Source organism: Setaria viridis, chromosome 6 (assembly GCF_005286985.2).
Source record: "Setaria viridis chromosome 6, Setaria_viridis_v4.0, whole genome shotgun sequence".
NCBI classification, from domain to species: domain Eukaryota; kingdom Viridiplantae; phylum Streptophyta; class Magnoliopsida; order Poales; family Poaceae; genus Setaria; species Setaria viridis.
Window position 1 is genome coordinate 6,190,784 of NC_048268.2, and position 13,819 is coordinate 6,204,602.

Below are 13,819 nucleotides of genomic sequence, written 5' to 3' on the forward strand. Positions count from 1 at the left end.
TCAAGTTTCAATCTTCAACTAAAAAGCACTGGTGCTCACATTTTTGACTAATTAGTTATTCTTTTAGTCATAGGCGACATTCTGTTCTCATCGACAGTGAGACATCTAGGATGACTTTCTTAACGTATTAACGTTTAAGAAAATGCATGATGATAGATGAAGTACCGCACACCAAGATCTAGAAGGACATAATAAGCATTGAATCCGAATCTACAGTGTAATCCATGCAGGCATGCAATTAGCGATTAATCACGCAATACAAATTCTTGGTCGAATTGTCTCATATTCCCTACACGATGAAACGTGCGAGTAGCCGAGTACCCTACACGATGAAGTTGGAATATATAGTAGCAGAGAAGGAAAACAAATTCTTGGCTAGCAGTGGCTCAGCTCACGTCCATACATGTGTCACTATTTCTCTAGAAGGGCAGCAAACACAATCGGCGTGGTACCCACATCTCTAATACTAGGAGACGGAGATTCATAATGAGCATCCAAACACAATCACGTGGTACACATGCACACCTATGTTACACGGATACTTCGGTGTGGCGCCGTGTCCCGTATCAGATACGTATCCATATTGGATATGGAACGGATACGTATTGGATACGTATCTGAAAGTATCCGAAATAAAAATTAATGCTAAAAAAACCGATACACATTTCGGTACGTATCTGGGTGGCTCTTCAATACGGCCCTGCATCCACGACGGACCTTCGCCGGCTACGGCCCTCCGGTGAGTTTCTTCCCTTTTAGCTTCTCCGGCGACCAGCGGCCCTTAGCTTTCTCGATCTACTCTCTTCAGTTTCTTGAGTTCTTATTGTTCGATTTTCCAGATCCCTTTCATGATGCAGATGGAAGCAACAAATTAGTGATGCAGATGTGAACAGCTGAACTCTATTTGTATTGGTGTAATCGTGTTTATTTATATTTTAAAAAATGTTGAAACGTATCAGCGTATTGGATTTTTTTGAGAAAATAACGTATTCACGTATCCGAAGTGTATCCGTATTCGTGCAGCTTAGATGCACACACACCTCTAGAAGGGCAGCAAACACAATCACGTGCTACAGTCACGAGCATATGTTTGGATTTAACACTGGTAGAGAATGGACCTTTCATCCCGAGGCTCGGTACCGGTTGTATTTTAGCTTGGTACTAATATGAACATAAGTACCGGACCTAAGGAATAGTCCCCGAGGAGCCCCGCGTGAACCCCTTTAGTCCTTTAGTAGTGGAGCTCCCACCCGGTACTAAAGGCCACCCTTAAGTACCAGGTGGGCTTGCCCCCCGGTACTAAAGGCATCGCATGCCTCCGCATCTTCCTCCGAACCGCCTCCCTCACCTGTAACTCCTGCACGTCCCCCACCTGCTATCTCTCTATCCTCTATCTCCTCCCCACTGCTATCTCTAGCTCTCTCCACTCCTCTATCTCCACCATCCCCACTGCCATTGCCTCCCCTTCCCCCTCAGCTTGCCCCTCACCGACGCAGTGAGGAGTGGCGGTAGGGCGAGGTGAGGCGGCGGCAGGCAGACGGGCAAGGGGGGTGGCGGGAGCAGCGGCGGGAACGGGCTGAGGTGGTTGGATGGCGGAGGGCGGCGGGTGGAGGGTGGGAGCGGCGGCGGTTAGGTGGGCGACGAAAGGCTGGGGCCGGCGGTGGGCAGCAGGCGGGCTGGGGCAACTGGCGAAGGCGGAAGGCCGGAGGGGTGATGGGGGGCGGGACGGGGCGGGACGGCTGGGTAGAGGCGGAGGCGGGGCGGGCGGCGGGGGCACGCAATACAAATGTTCTATGCCTATGTCTTCATGTTTGTACCAAAACATAGATCCATCTCCTAGCAGTTCTTGAACCTGTGGACGGCGGTGCTGGTTTCATCATAGATGCCAATATGTCATACACCTACTCTTCAGGTACCAGCAAGTCCTTAGGTACACCATCAAGTTCTCTCTACACAATGGGCTCTGTTCTACTAATTAAACTTGTCGATAAAAATGGAATGATAGGACCAACAAGTATAGCTTGGGTCGTTATTTGTTAATGGAGACGGTTGTACCTCTTGCATATGTAACACCCAGCTCCAAAATTTGTTTATGACCTAGCTCCTCATGTGGCACGGGTCCGTATGTGCATAGCACCTCTGTTACACTTTTGTCCTCACTTCATGTAAAAAGATTAAGCTGAAGATGCTACGTTTGGAATGACAAGCATTATAAGCTGGTCTTCACCCTTTTAAACTTCCAAGGTGGTACTAAACCCACCAACTACAACCACAATTGATCACATGGGCCAACAACCACTCTTATTAGAGGATATTTGGCTGGTGTATTACATCACATTAAGGATCAAACCGTCAATCTTAAGATCTACTTGTCCAGTCTCCTATAGGTATTGATGTGTGTGTCTTTGCATGTTTATGGTTCTAGTTACTACTAGAGGTGTATGTACCCATATAAAAGGAAATTGCTTTTTTAAAAATAGCTAATAATGTAGTCATACATCACATTTATCATGTGTGAAATGTCAGTATGTCACAGAAAAGCCATTTCCTTTCAATTTGATGTGACATACGATTACAAAAATAGTACCCCTAGGCCATTGAACCCATCCGAGTGGAAGCCTTGGAGCGAATTGAACTTCAGTAAAGTCTTTTTTTCTGAAAAGGAGGAGCAACTTCTGTTATCAACACTCAAGTGGACATTGATGTGATGATGTATGACTATGGTGGCTATATATACAAGGGCAGGGAAGGTGCCACCAAGGTTGTAAAAAGCCCTAGGAACCAAGGAGAAAGATGGAGGTTCCGTGAGCTTCTCAGGAAGAAGACGAGCATCACGCACCCTACCTTGTGGGGTGATTTCTTTCTTCATCACATCCCATGTCCTCCAATACAAGTATGTTTTAGTTATTATGATCTATAAGTGCATCTTCTCTCCCCCTCAAAGGAATTTTCTTTTGCTAAAAAACAGAGTTTGTTTTGGATAATCCCTAGTGTGGCACAATATAGTATATATATACCAGTAAAAAGATGTATAACTTTTCTTTTTCCGTTCCATTTAAAAGATACATTCGCGACGAAATAGGTACAATGACCAGGCTGAAGAATATTGCGCATTCAATTTAGGTCATCACATAGAAGAAAGGGTTGGGTTTAAAAATAGATCAAATACCCTCACTGAAAGGGGCATATAAAACATCAGCTACATATAAATATGCTTTGCCAAACTACATAGATACACCTTCCTTGCAGTGTGCACTGATGAAGGACAAAGCCAAACTCAAGAACGAGGAGGTGAAGACAACGTTACTGGATACCGATTCATTTGATTTGTATGATAAGCTAGAATTTATCGATACATTAGAACAATTGGGATTGGATCATCACTATACGAAGGAGATCCATGAACAGCTGCGCAATGTCTCTGAAGCTGGGGACAGAGATCTTGATCTTCCTACAACGTCCCTTCAGTTCTATGTGCTCAGGAAGCATGGATATCGTATTTCTTCCGGTAAGATTCCAAACAAATTATTCTTAACTACCTTGTATTTCCGTATCCAAAGCTTTAAATGACACTACAAAAAAATTTGAGCCTACGGCATCTAATCAAAATAATAAAGATGGTGTCTTTTATACTTTCAGAATCTTGTGGGACTCCATATAGTGTCTAGAACAGAGGAAACTATCCATACAGCACCTTGAATTATACTATTCCATCATTATACCTTATTTGCTTCATAGTTTATAATTTTGGCTAATGTAATTAGATGCCTAAATTTGTTGATGTTGCAGACGTATTTCTGAAGTTCAGAGATGACAGAGGAAATGTTGTAAGCAATGATGCAAGATGTTTGTTGAGACTGTATGATTCACAACTTAGAGTGCATGGGGAAGAAATACTTGACAATATTGTCACTCTCACCAAGAGTTAACTTCAATGCAATGTAGAAAATTTGGAGCCGGAGTTGAAAGAAGAAGTGAAATATGCGTTGAAAATACCTCTTTTTAGGAGACTCAACAGAGTAGAAGCAAGACAATATCTCTCAATATACGAAAAACATAATGTTCATAATGATGCAATATTGGAGTTTGCAAAATTTTACTAACTCTATACTATGAGGATCTAAAAGATCTTACATTGTAAGCACAGTCACTAACTAAAAACTGATATTGTAATGAGTACTTCCACTGTATATCTCTATAAATGTGCTAATAAAACACATATTGTATATAACTACAGGTGGTGGATAGAGTTCCAAACTCATGCAAGCACATCTAAGTATGCACGAGATACGATGGTGGAGATGTATTTTTGGATGCTCGGGTTGCTCTTTAAACCCCAGTATTCATATTCACAAAAAATGCTAACGCAATTGTTTATGATCGTGTCTATACTGGATGACTTGTATGAACCACAGAAGAAGGTGGCATCTTTGCTACAGCATTGCAAAGGTTTTCATAACTTCTTATTCAAATTCAACATGCTTCTTATACAGTAGCAGACATATATTCTCTTCATTATTTCTTTTTCTGATACTCTTTGTGCAAATATCATAATATGTTATACCAATTCGGACTTTATTTATAACATGTTATGAAGATGGGGCATGTTTTATTCATTGTTACTCCTAACCACATTTATATACAAAATTTTATAGTCACTCGATGTAAATAATGGACATTATTTTAGCTACTATGATCATAAAAATATGCCCTTTCGACATCAAAATGTGCCAAAAACCAAGCTCTTATCATATAGTACCGTGTATTTAGGAAAGGAACCAAGTTAAAATAGTTCGTAAGACTGCAAGGACATATACTAAGAATATTATAACTAACATTATCTCAAACTACTTGTGGTTTGCAGCTATCTTGTCCGTACTACGAATTTGCAGTCTCAAAGGCCATTAATTAATTTTTTTATGATACACAATAAATTGTAGCTATTTGCATATCATATCTATTAGTTCTATTTCTTAATACTTGTAAGAAAATCACAGTTGATGGAAATTGCAGGTGGGATGAAGAAGCATCAGGGCAATGCCCAGCATACCTAAGGATCTTATATATAAATATACTTACCTACAATTTGGAACGGAGGGAGTATCGAGGAGAACTGAAACTTCAAAAGAACAAGCATGCCAAGTTGGTAAAATGATTGGTATGGATTCTCTAATCTTATCAAAACAATAAGTTTTAACTGTAGAAACAAAATTTGTATTACCATAGGAGAAAAATTATGGTGGGAGGGGCATAAATAAAATAATGTATTACCTTAATTTTTTTAAATGTGGACATGTTGGTTCCATCTAGCGTGTAACACTCAAAATGCGCAAAGGTTAAAATACGCTTTGTATGTTGGAATACGTAAAGATGGTAGGTGGAAGTTGACTTTTAGATTCGTCGCTTGTATGGATAAACTGAGGCCATGGTTGCGTAGAGCTCGTCATATTCATTCCGTTTGATCACTCATATGTATCATTTGGAGTTCGTCATGAATTTATGGATGCGGAATTTTTCACCCATAGGTGCTACAGTTGTCGCGGCTACAGTTGCCGGGTTCCATCTAGTTGTTAGAGTTCTTTTTTTTCTTCCTTTTCCCTTTCCACCATGACCCCACTTCTTTTCCAAACCGTCAAAGTCCCTACATCTCCTACCCCATGCACCGCCACCTTCCCTTGTCGTGCTCTACAGGAGGGAGAGAGGGAGAACAAGAGAAAAGAAGGAAATTAGGGTACGCTGCCGTCTGTCATCACCGTTCCTCTCCAAATATTGGTTGGGCTTCATTTCTCTCCATTTTTCCCAATTGATTGTCTTTCCTCGCTGTTCAAGGTGGTGCCGCCATGTGTGATGAAGTTTAGATGCAATTGACAGGGCTGCTGTGACGTTCGTCTCTAGGGAGAGGAAAACGACCGAGTGTCGTCATTGGGATCGCTGTCGTTGTCCTTACTGTTTTCAAGCGGAAACCCTAAGTTAATGACAAGGGGAAATCCTAGGTGAGACATGCCCCCGCTGTAATATATGTTTTCCCTAAGGTTTTAGATATTCTAGCACGTGCCTGTAGCAGCACTCAACGCCGTTAAGGGGTAGGGTAAAGTTTTGCCCTCGTCACTATTTCAGCGTGTAGTCAATCTGTGCAGTTTTCAGTAATAGATGTTTTACACCCTCTTAATGGCTTCAAAAAAATATAAAACTTGTATATGAATTGTAGAAGATTTGCAGAGCTTTCCATAGCCATAATCAACACCACAATCGGATTCTATCAGTTTTTCAGTCTCATAATTCTAGGCAGAATCTGTTCACCTAAAGTTTAGGCAACCCAAATGAAAGAATTAGATCTTTGGATGAATAAAGAAGTTGTAAGCAATTTCATAAGTGTAGAGAAGTAAATATGGGGAAACACCACGCACCCTAATGAGGGGGGTGACCTCTATTATATAGCCAATATGGCTTGGAGTACAAGGAATACAATCAAGTGTACATGGAAAGAATAAATACTTCCTAATACACATATATACTTCCTAATACCCGCCCGTAGTCGAAGCGGGAGGATCACGGACGCAAAAACTGGACATAAACTCAGTGAACAAAGGAGTCGGCAGGCCCTTTGTCATGATGTCCGCGAATTGGTGAGAGGACGGCACATGGAGGATCCGGACCTCACCCAATGCCACCTTCTCACGAACAAAGTGGATGTCAATCTCAATGCGCTTCGTGCGCCGATGCTGCACCGGGTTGGTTGTAATGTAGACAGCACTCACGTTGTCACAGTAGACAATAGTGGATGAAGCAAGCAAGACATGAAGCTCTTGAAGAAGTTGGCGAGGCCAGCAACACTCCATCACAGCATGGGCCACAGCCCTATACTCCGCCTCAGCACTGGAACGAGACACCGTGGTCTGGCACTTGGAGGACCAAGACACCAGGTTGTCACCGAGGTGGACGCAGAATCCGAAGGTGGAGTGTCGAGAGTCCGAGTAGCTAGCCCAGTCGGCGTCGGAGTAGGCAGTCAGAGACTGAACAAAGTCAGTGCCGATGTGAAGCCCAGAGGAGAGCGTGCCCTTCACATAGCGCAGGATGCGCTTGATCGGGGCAAGGTGGGGCTCGCGCGGGTTATGCATGAAGAGGCACACCTACTGAACTGCATACACCAGGGCATGTCGAGTCAGAGTGAGGTACTGAAGAGCCACAGCAAGGCTCCTATACTTAGAGCCGTCCTTGAACTTGGCATCGTCGTGTGCTAAGATCTTGGCATGAGTGTCAACAGGAGTCACTGTAGAGTTACACTCAGCCATGCCAGCACGCTGAAGAAGGTCCAGGGCGTGCTGTCGCTAGGAGACGAACAAGCCCTGGGAGGAACACGTGACGGAGATGCCGAGGAAGTGGTGAAGATCGCCAAGGTCTGTCATAGTGAACTCGAAGTGGAAACGCCCCATGATGTGCTGGAGGAGAGTCGAGGACAAGGCGGTGAGGATAATGTCGTCAACATAGAGCAGCAGGTAGGCGATGCTCGGGCCCTCTTTACAAAGAGGGAGGTGTCAGAGGTGGATGTGACGAAACTGAGCTGTTGAAGAAAGGAGGCGAACCGCTGGTACCAAGCCCTCGGGGCCTACCTCAGGCCATAAGGACTTCTGCAGGAGACAAACGTGGTCTGGGGTGGCGGGGTCGATGAAGTCTAGAGGATGCTAGCAGTAGACAGTCTCCACGAGGTGCCCGTGAAGAAACGCATTCTTCACGTCCAGCTGATGGATCGGCCAAGCACGAGAAGTGGCGATACTTAGGACGGTCCGTATGGTCACCGGTTTGACAACCGGGCTGAAGGTCTCATCGTAGTTGATGCCATGGTGTTGGGAGAAGCCATGAACCACCCAGCACGCCTTGTGCGGGGCAAGGGACCCATCGGTATGGAACTTATGCCGGAAGATCCACTTGCCCGATATGACATTGGCGCCGAGCGGCCACGGGACGAGGTGCCAGGTGTCGTTGTCGAGGAGGGCTTGGAACTCGTTGACCATGGCAGCGCGCTAGTTGGCATCAGCCAAAGCACTGCGGTAGTTCGCTGAGAGCGGAGAAGGTGAAGAAGGAGTCGTGGCCGTCAAGCCCCGATAGTGCACCCGCTGGATGGCCCCAGTCATAGGCCGAGTGACAGGGCGCAGTGGAGCAAAAGGTGGCTCCAGGGTAGGTGCAGGGGGCACCAGGGCCGCGAATGCTAGGGACGCCAGGTCAGGCGCCAAGGTCGCGAGCACCAGGGCAAATGATAGGGGCGCAGAGGGCGCAGGAGGCGTCGGGGCGGGTGCAGCGGGCAACGGGGGTGCTAGAGGTGCAAGGCGTCACCGGGTGTAGTGGTGGGGTAGGGGCGCCACCAGTGGGCCGGCGGGTGCCAGGTCAGCGGAAGGTGGAAGAGCCGGCTGGGGGCCCCCGAGGGAGGGAGCAGGGGCGACGCTCAAGGGGACCGTGCCTACGGACATGCTGGTCGATCCGGCGGGCGAGGAGGAGGGTGGTGTCCCATCCGCCGAAGGATCCTGGTACACGGCCAGTTCGCGCACCAGTGTGGTGGGGTCATCATCAGTGTGAGCTCCTACAAAACAACCGGTGAGGGCCGCGGCTGCTCAACATTCGAGGATGGAGCAACCGAGGTGGGAGCAGGAGGACCTGAGGGACTCAACAATAGTATGTCGAGATGTGACAAGGGGTGGGGTGGGAGGAGAAGGGAAAAACAGACTCATCGAAGGCAACATGGTGAGAAATAATTATTTGACAGGTGGGCAAGTCAAGGCAGCGGTACCCCTTGTGAGAAGAGGGATAACCAAGGAAGACACATGCTATGGAGCAAGGAGCAAGTTTGTGGCGTGCCGTGGCTGAAAGGTTAGGATAGCAAAGACAACCGAATACACGCAAGTGAGAATATTCGGGAGGCTGGGAATATAGGAGGTGGTAGGGAATATCATTCTGGATGGCGAAGCAGGGGCGCCTATTCAGAAGATAGGTGGCGGTGGTGAGCGCCTCAGCCCATTATGAGGCGTCCATAGAAGAGTGAATCAGCAAGGTGCGAGTCACATTATTAAGAGTGCAGAGGACATGTTTGGATTTTCCATTCTGTGGAGATGTATATGGACACAAAAGGCGCAAGTGAGTGCCCCACGAAGCCAAGAAGGACGCGAGGGTCCTGTTGACGAACTCGGTGCCATTATCAGCCTGAAGACTCCAGACAGGCAGACCGAACTATGTAGTGGTATGCACACAGAAATTAACAATGTGTGTGGACACGTCAGACTTGTGGACTAGGGGAAAGGTCCAGCACAAATGAGAGTAGTCATCTAAAACGACTAGATAGTAGCGGTAACCAAAAACGCTAGCAATAGGAGACGTCCAGACATCACAATGAATAATTTGGAAAGGAGTAGTGCTACGAGAGCGGGAACTAGAAAAAGATAACCGCACATGTTTGCCCAACTGACATGAATGAAATAAAGTATGAGTCCCTTTATTACAAGCTATGGAGGAATTAAGTCTAAGAGTGTTGATGGCGGTGGGACCCGGATGACCAAGACGAAGATGCCACAAGCTGGAGGAGGTGGCGAGGCTGGCGTGAGGAGCTGCTAGGCTAGCGACGGGTGGGATGGTGTAAGGATCGCCGGCACTATTGCACCGAAGAATCACGCATCTGGTCTGGATGTCCTTGATAGAAAAACCAAGAGCATCAAATTCTATAGTGCAGTTATTGTCCCTAGTAAACTGACGAACAGAAATCAGGTTACGGACTAAAGAAGGAGCAATGAGGACATTATTTAGGTGGAACTGTGAAGTCGGGGTGGATAGGGTGGAGTTGCCACGGCATGTATTAGGAAGTGTCTGACCGATGCCTACGGTGATCAAAAAATGAGAGGGAGGTAGGCGAGAGTGAAGTATACCATCAGACGATGCCATGTAGTTGGAGGCACCGGAGTCAACCACCCAGCTATCGTTCTGCAGGGCCATCTACTTGAGGGTAATAACCACACTAGCTTGATCCCACATCGAAGCCACCGGGGGTGCCGGGACAGGCTCTTGGAGAGGAGTGTATGCCGTGTGTGCCTAGGGGCACGATCCTAGGAGTCCAGGTCCAGAGGTGCACCAACCGTCCCCGCCACCAGATCCATAGCCGCCGACCTACTGCTGTGCGTCGTAGGGTCCAGTCCCTGGACTGAAGCAGAACCACAGACTGAAGGGGCGTGGCTGTCCAGCCTACTATCTACCATAAGTAGGCTACTGGAACCGGCCGCCACCGCCCTTCCCATTCCACTTCTTCTTGCCGCCGCTGCCGCTACCCTTCTTCTGGTTGAAGGCATCACCGCTGCTGCTGCCCTGGACCGAACCAGAGGAGGAGCGGCACCCACCCAGACAGATAGAGGAGGAAGACGACGAGCGGGTCACGGCGAGTAGGGTGGTGGAGGTGGAGACCTTCTCCTTATTGGCGAGGCGAAGCTTCTTCAAGGCCAGCACATCACGGGCCTGGGCAAAGCTGGGAAACCCGGTGGTGGAGTTGGCGATGTCATTGGTAGTGTTGGAGTAGCATGGGTTGAGGCAGCGCAGGAGATTCAGGACAAGCTGAGAGTCCTGAATGGGATGGCCGACGCCGCGGAGGGAATCGGTGAGGGTCTTCATGTGCTGGCAATACTCGGTGATGGAGGAGTCGCTCTGCGTCATGGAGTGGAAGTCGTGACTGAGGAAGATCGCCCAGGACTGCTTGTTGGCGCGGAAGAGTCCCTCGATGCCGACCCAGAGATCCGGGCGGTCTGGTCATCATTGGTCATGGCGAGGTTGCGGATGGAGTCATCGACGGAGATAAAGAACCAGGAGCGAATGCAGCAATTTACTTGATCCCAGTCGGGGTCCTGGGGATAAGGTGCCACCGTGTCGTCGATGTGCGACTTGAGGCCGAACTTGCCGCACATAGACTTGAAGAAGGACGCCTACTTGGAGTAGGCGGAGGACTTCATCGTCAACGTCATGGGGATGTGAGACTTGATGGAGATGGTGGCATAGGGGTGGACGACGGGTGGTGGCGCCAGGTACAGGAGGAAGCCACCACAGTTGTCGGGCGCATCGCCGGCAGGAGGAGCGTCGGGTGCCTGATGAAGAGGCAGGCCACCGCCAGCTCCAGGAGGCGGACAAGGAGGCAGCACAGGGGTGCCAGAGCTGCCACAAGGGGCAGTGGTGTCGCCAGAGGTCAGGAGGCTGCTGCCCGACAGGGAGGAGTTGACGGTGGAGTCGGTGGCCATGGGAGGAAGAGGGTGTGGCGCCCGCGCAGGAGGGGGAAAAAGTGCCGCCACGTAGGTGGGCGCCTAGGGTTTAGCCGCACCGGGAAGGAGGAGTGGAGCGGAAGGAGAGTCCCGGATTAGATTGATTCCGGTCTCGTGATACCATGTAGAGAAGTAGAATACGGGGAAACACCACACACCCTAATGAGGGAGGGTGACCTCTATTATATAGCCAATATGGCTTGGAGTACCAGAAATACAATCAAGTGTACATGGAAAGAATAAATACTTCCTAATGCACATATATATTTCCTAATAATAAGATTTCCAATTGGTTAAGTGTATCTTCATATGAATTTTGGAGCTCCAGATATACCTATTTTATTAGGATCATTTTGTTGTTGTCAGATTTTCAATTTGAGGTTCATCTCAAGATTAACCTATGTTTGTGATTTTTCCTCTATTTATGGATCACTAGAAAGTTGTAATTTATGAAGTTATCTTTCATATGGCACAAGATGGAATTTTAGCCATCAGAATTAAAAGATATAAAAAAGAGAGGCAACAGGGTTGTTGTCATGACTAGATTTGTGTGTATTTTTTGAGAATGTCGGGTTCGAGCGTAGGAACGCTTTGAATTATGTTGTTTATGCTTGTGTGTTTGTGTTGGTGCTCAGTTGCATTTGTGAATAGGTGGTGCAGCTTCAGATCATGCTTAGCTCACATTCTTGGTCTTCAATAAAGGCGAATAAATGTAGCGATGTGGTCTACATACTTTAACTTTGTTGTTTGAATTGCCTCCATTTAATTTCAGTACCTCACACTAGCAAGATAAATCTGAAATTTTTCTTTATATTGAAGTATCTTGTTCCAATTGAGGGTTTACTTTTGAAGTTATGAATTTGAAGTATATGAAGTTCATGCATTGCAATCTTGCATTCGTATTCTTATGTTGTTTATGCATATGAAGAAACCGTAGCTGGATTGGCACAGTAAGTACTAATACAGCAACGCACATTGAGATATAGCAATGTGGTTGCAGCCCTCACCACCTTCCTTGGGGATGTGTGGGTAGCAGTGAAGTCATGCATTGCATTGCACCATTCGCATTTCATTATGAAGTGTTATTGTGAAGTATTTATTTATCCTACTACCCGAAGTTATGTGGTGCTTCTTTATAATAATGACTCTTAAATTGATGCTTAATATATTGTGATTTAAATGATTTGGTTGAAGCAGTTTGCTTGCTAAGGTTTTCCATAAACCTCATACGCTTTTTCCCCTCCATATGTTCTTGAGTTTGGAGGGTGCTTGGTTGGATGAAGATTAGCAGCACTTGTGTACACACTTCTTCATATATATATTTTGGACACATGTGTTGTAATAAAAATATTTGGTTGTGCAGTCTTTTGCTTTACTTTTAGTCTCATATTTGGCAGTTTGTAAGATATTCTATCTAGATGATCTAAGTTGCTTCCGTGTGTTGTTTATTTATCTTTGTTGCTGTTTTTTTATGTTTTTTATGTGTGTGCTGTAGTAGTTGTAGTGTAGTGTTATGCGTGTAGTAGTTGTGCCTGTAGTATTTATGTTGCTGCTGTTCTAGGGTGTTACATAGTGAGTGCATAATTATGGATATGCAGCTGCAAAAATAATGTTGTGAGCAAATTTTGTTGTATGTATTTAGATAATCGACATGGCCAAATGCTATCATGCTGAGGTAGAATGGCGTGAGAAGAAGTATGTGCCAGGCACCGTTGAAGAATATCTAAGAGTTTCAGCACGTAGTAGTGGTTGTATACACTTGGCCAGCCAGGGTTCATTTCAATGGGAGATGTGGCAACTACGGAAGCTATTGAGTAGGCTTTTACCTATCCGAAAATTATCCGAGCCGTTTGCATTATTGCATGTCTTGCAAGGTACTACTTAATTCTATATATTTTCTAGAAGAAAATAAATAATAAACTTAGCAATAGAACTGTTCCTAACTTTTCACTTATTCTTTTTTGAAGCGAGAAGCCGCCTCCAAGAATATGGTATCTACGGTCCAAGCTTGCCCGAAAGAGCATGGCATCACAATAGAGCAGGCCACTGAAAAGCTTACAGAACTGATTGAGGAAGCATGGATGGACATCACTGAAGAGTGCTTAGCGCAAGCACAACCAATGGCTCTTCTGGGTAGGGTCGTCAGTCTGGCACGCACAATGAAGTTTTTATGCAAAGATGTCGATGGATACACCGAATCATACAGCATCAAAGACACATTGGATTCACTATATGTGAACCTAATACACTGAATTAAATTTGATAATGCTTGCGAGTGCCGACGAACTTACCTCAGATAAATAAAATAAATATGCAAAATTGGCCGGAGTTGCTGCTCCGTATCCATCGGGTGATTGCCGCCTTATCTTCAACAAATGCATTCCACGATTTCCATTCGGTGATTACCTTATCTCCATTGCTTATGCATGCTGCAATAGGCTCACCTTCCGGGCCCTCTGCATTTGTTTGGTTCCCAGCGATTCCTCCCATTGATACAGACAAAGCCGCTGTCACCATGCGTGCATGCCCACATGATGGCT

At 46.2% G+C, this 13,819-nt stretch overlaps 1 pseudogene; it reads left to right on the top strand.

The window, feature by feature from the left end:
• The first annotated feature begins 1,713 nt into the window (after positions 1-1,713).
• On the top strand, positions 1,714-13,531 carry LOC117861684 ((E)-beta-caryophyllene synthase-like; annotated as a pseudogene).
• The last annotated feature ends 288 nt before the right edge of the window (positions 13,532-13,819 follow it).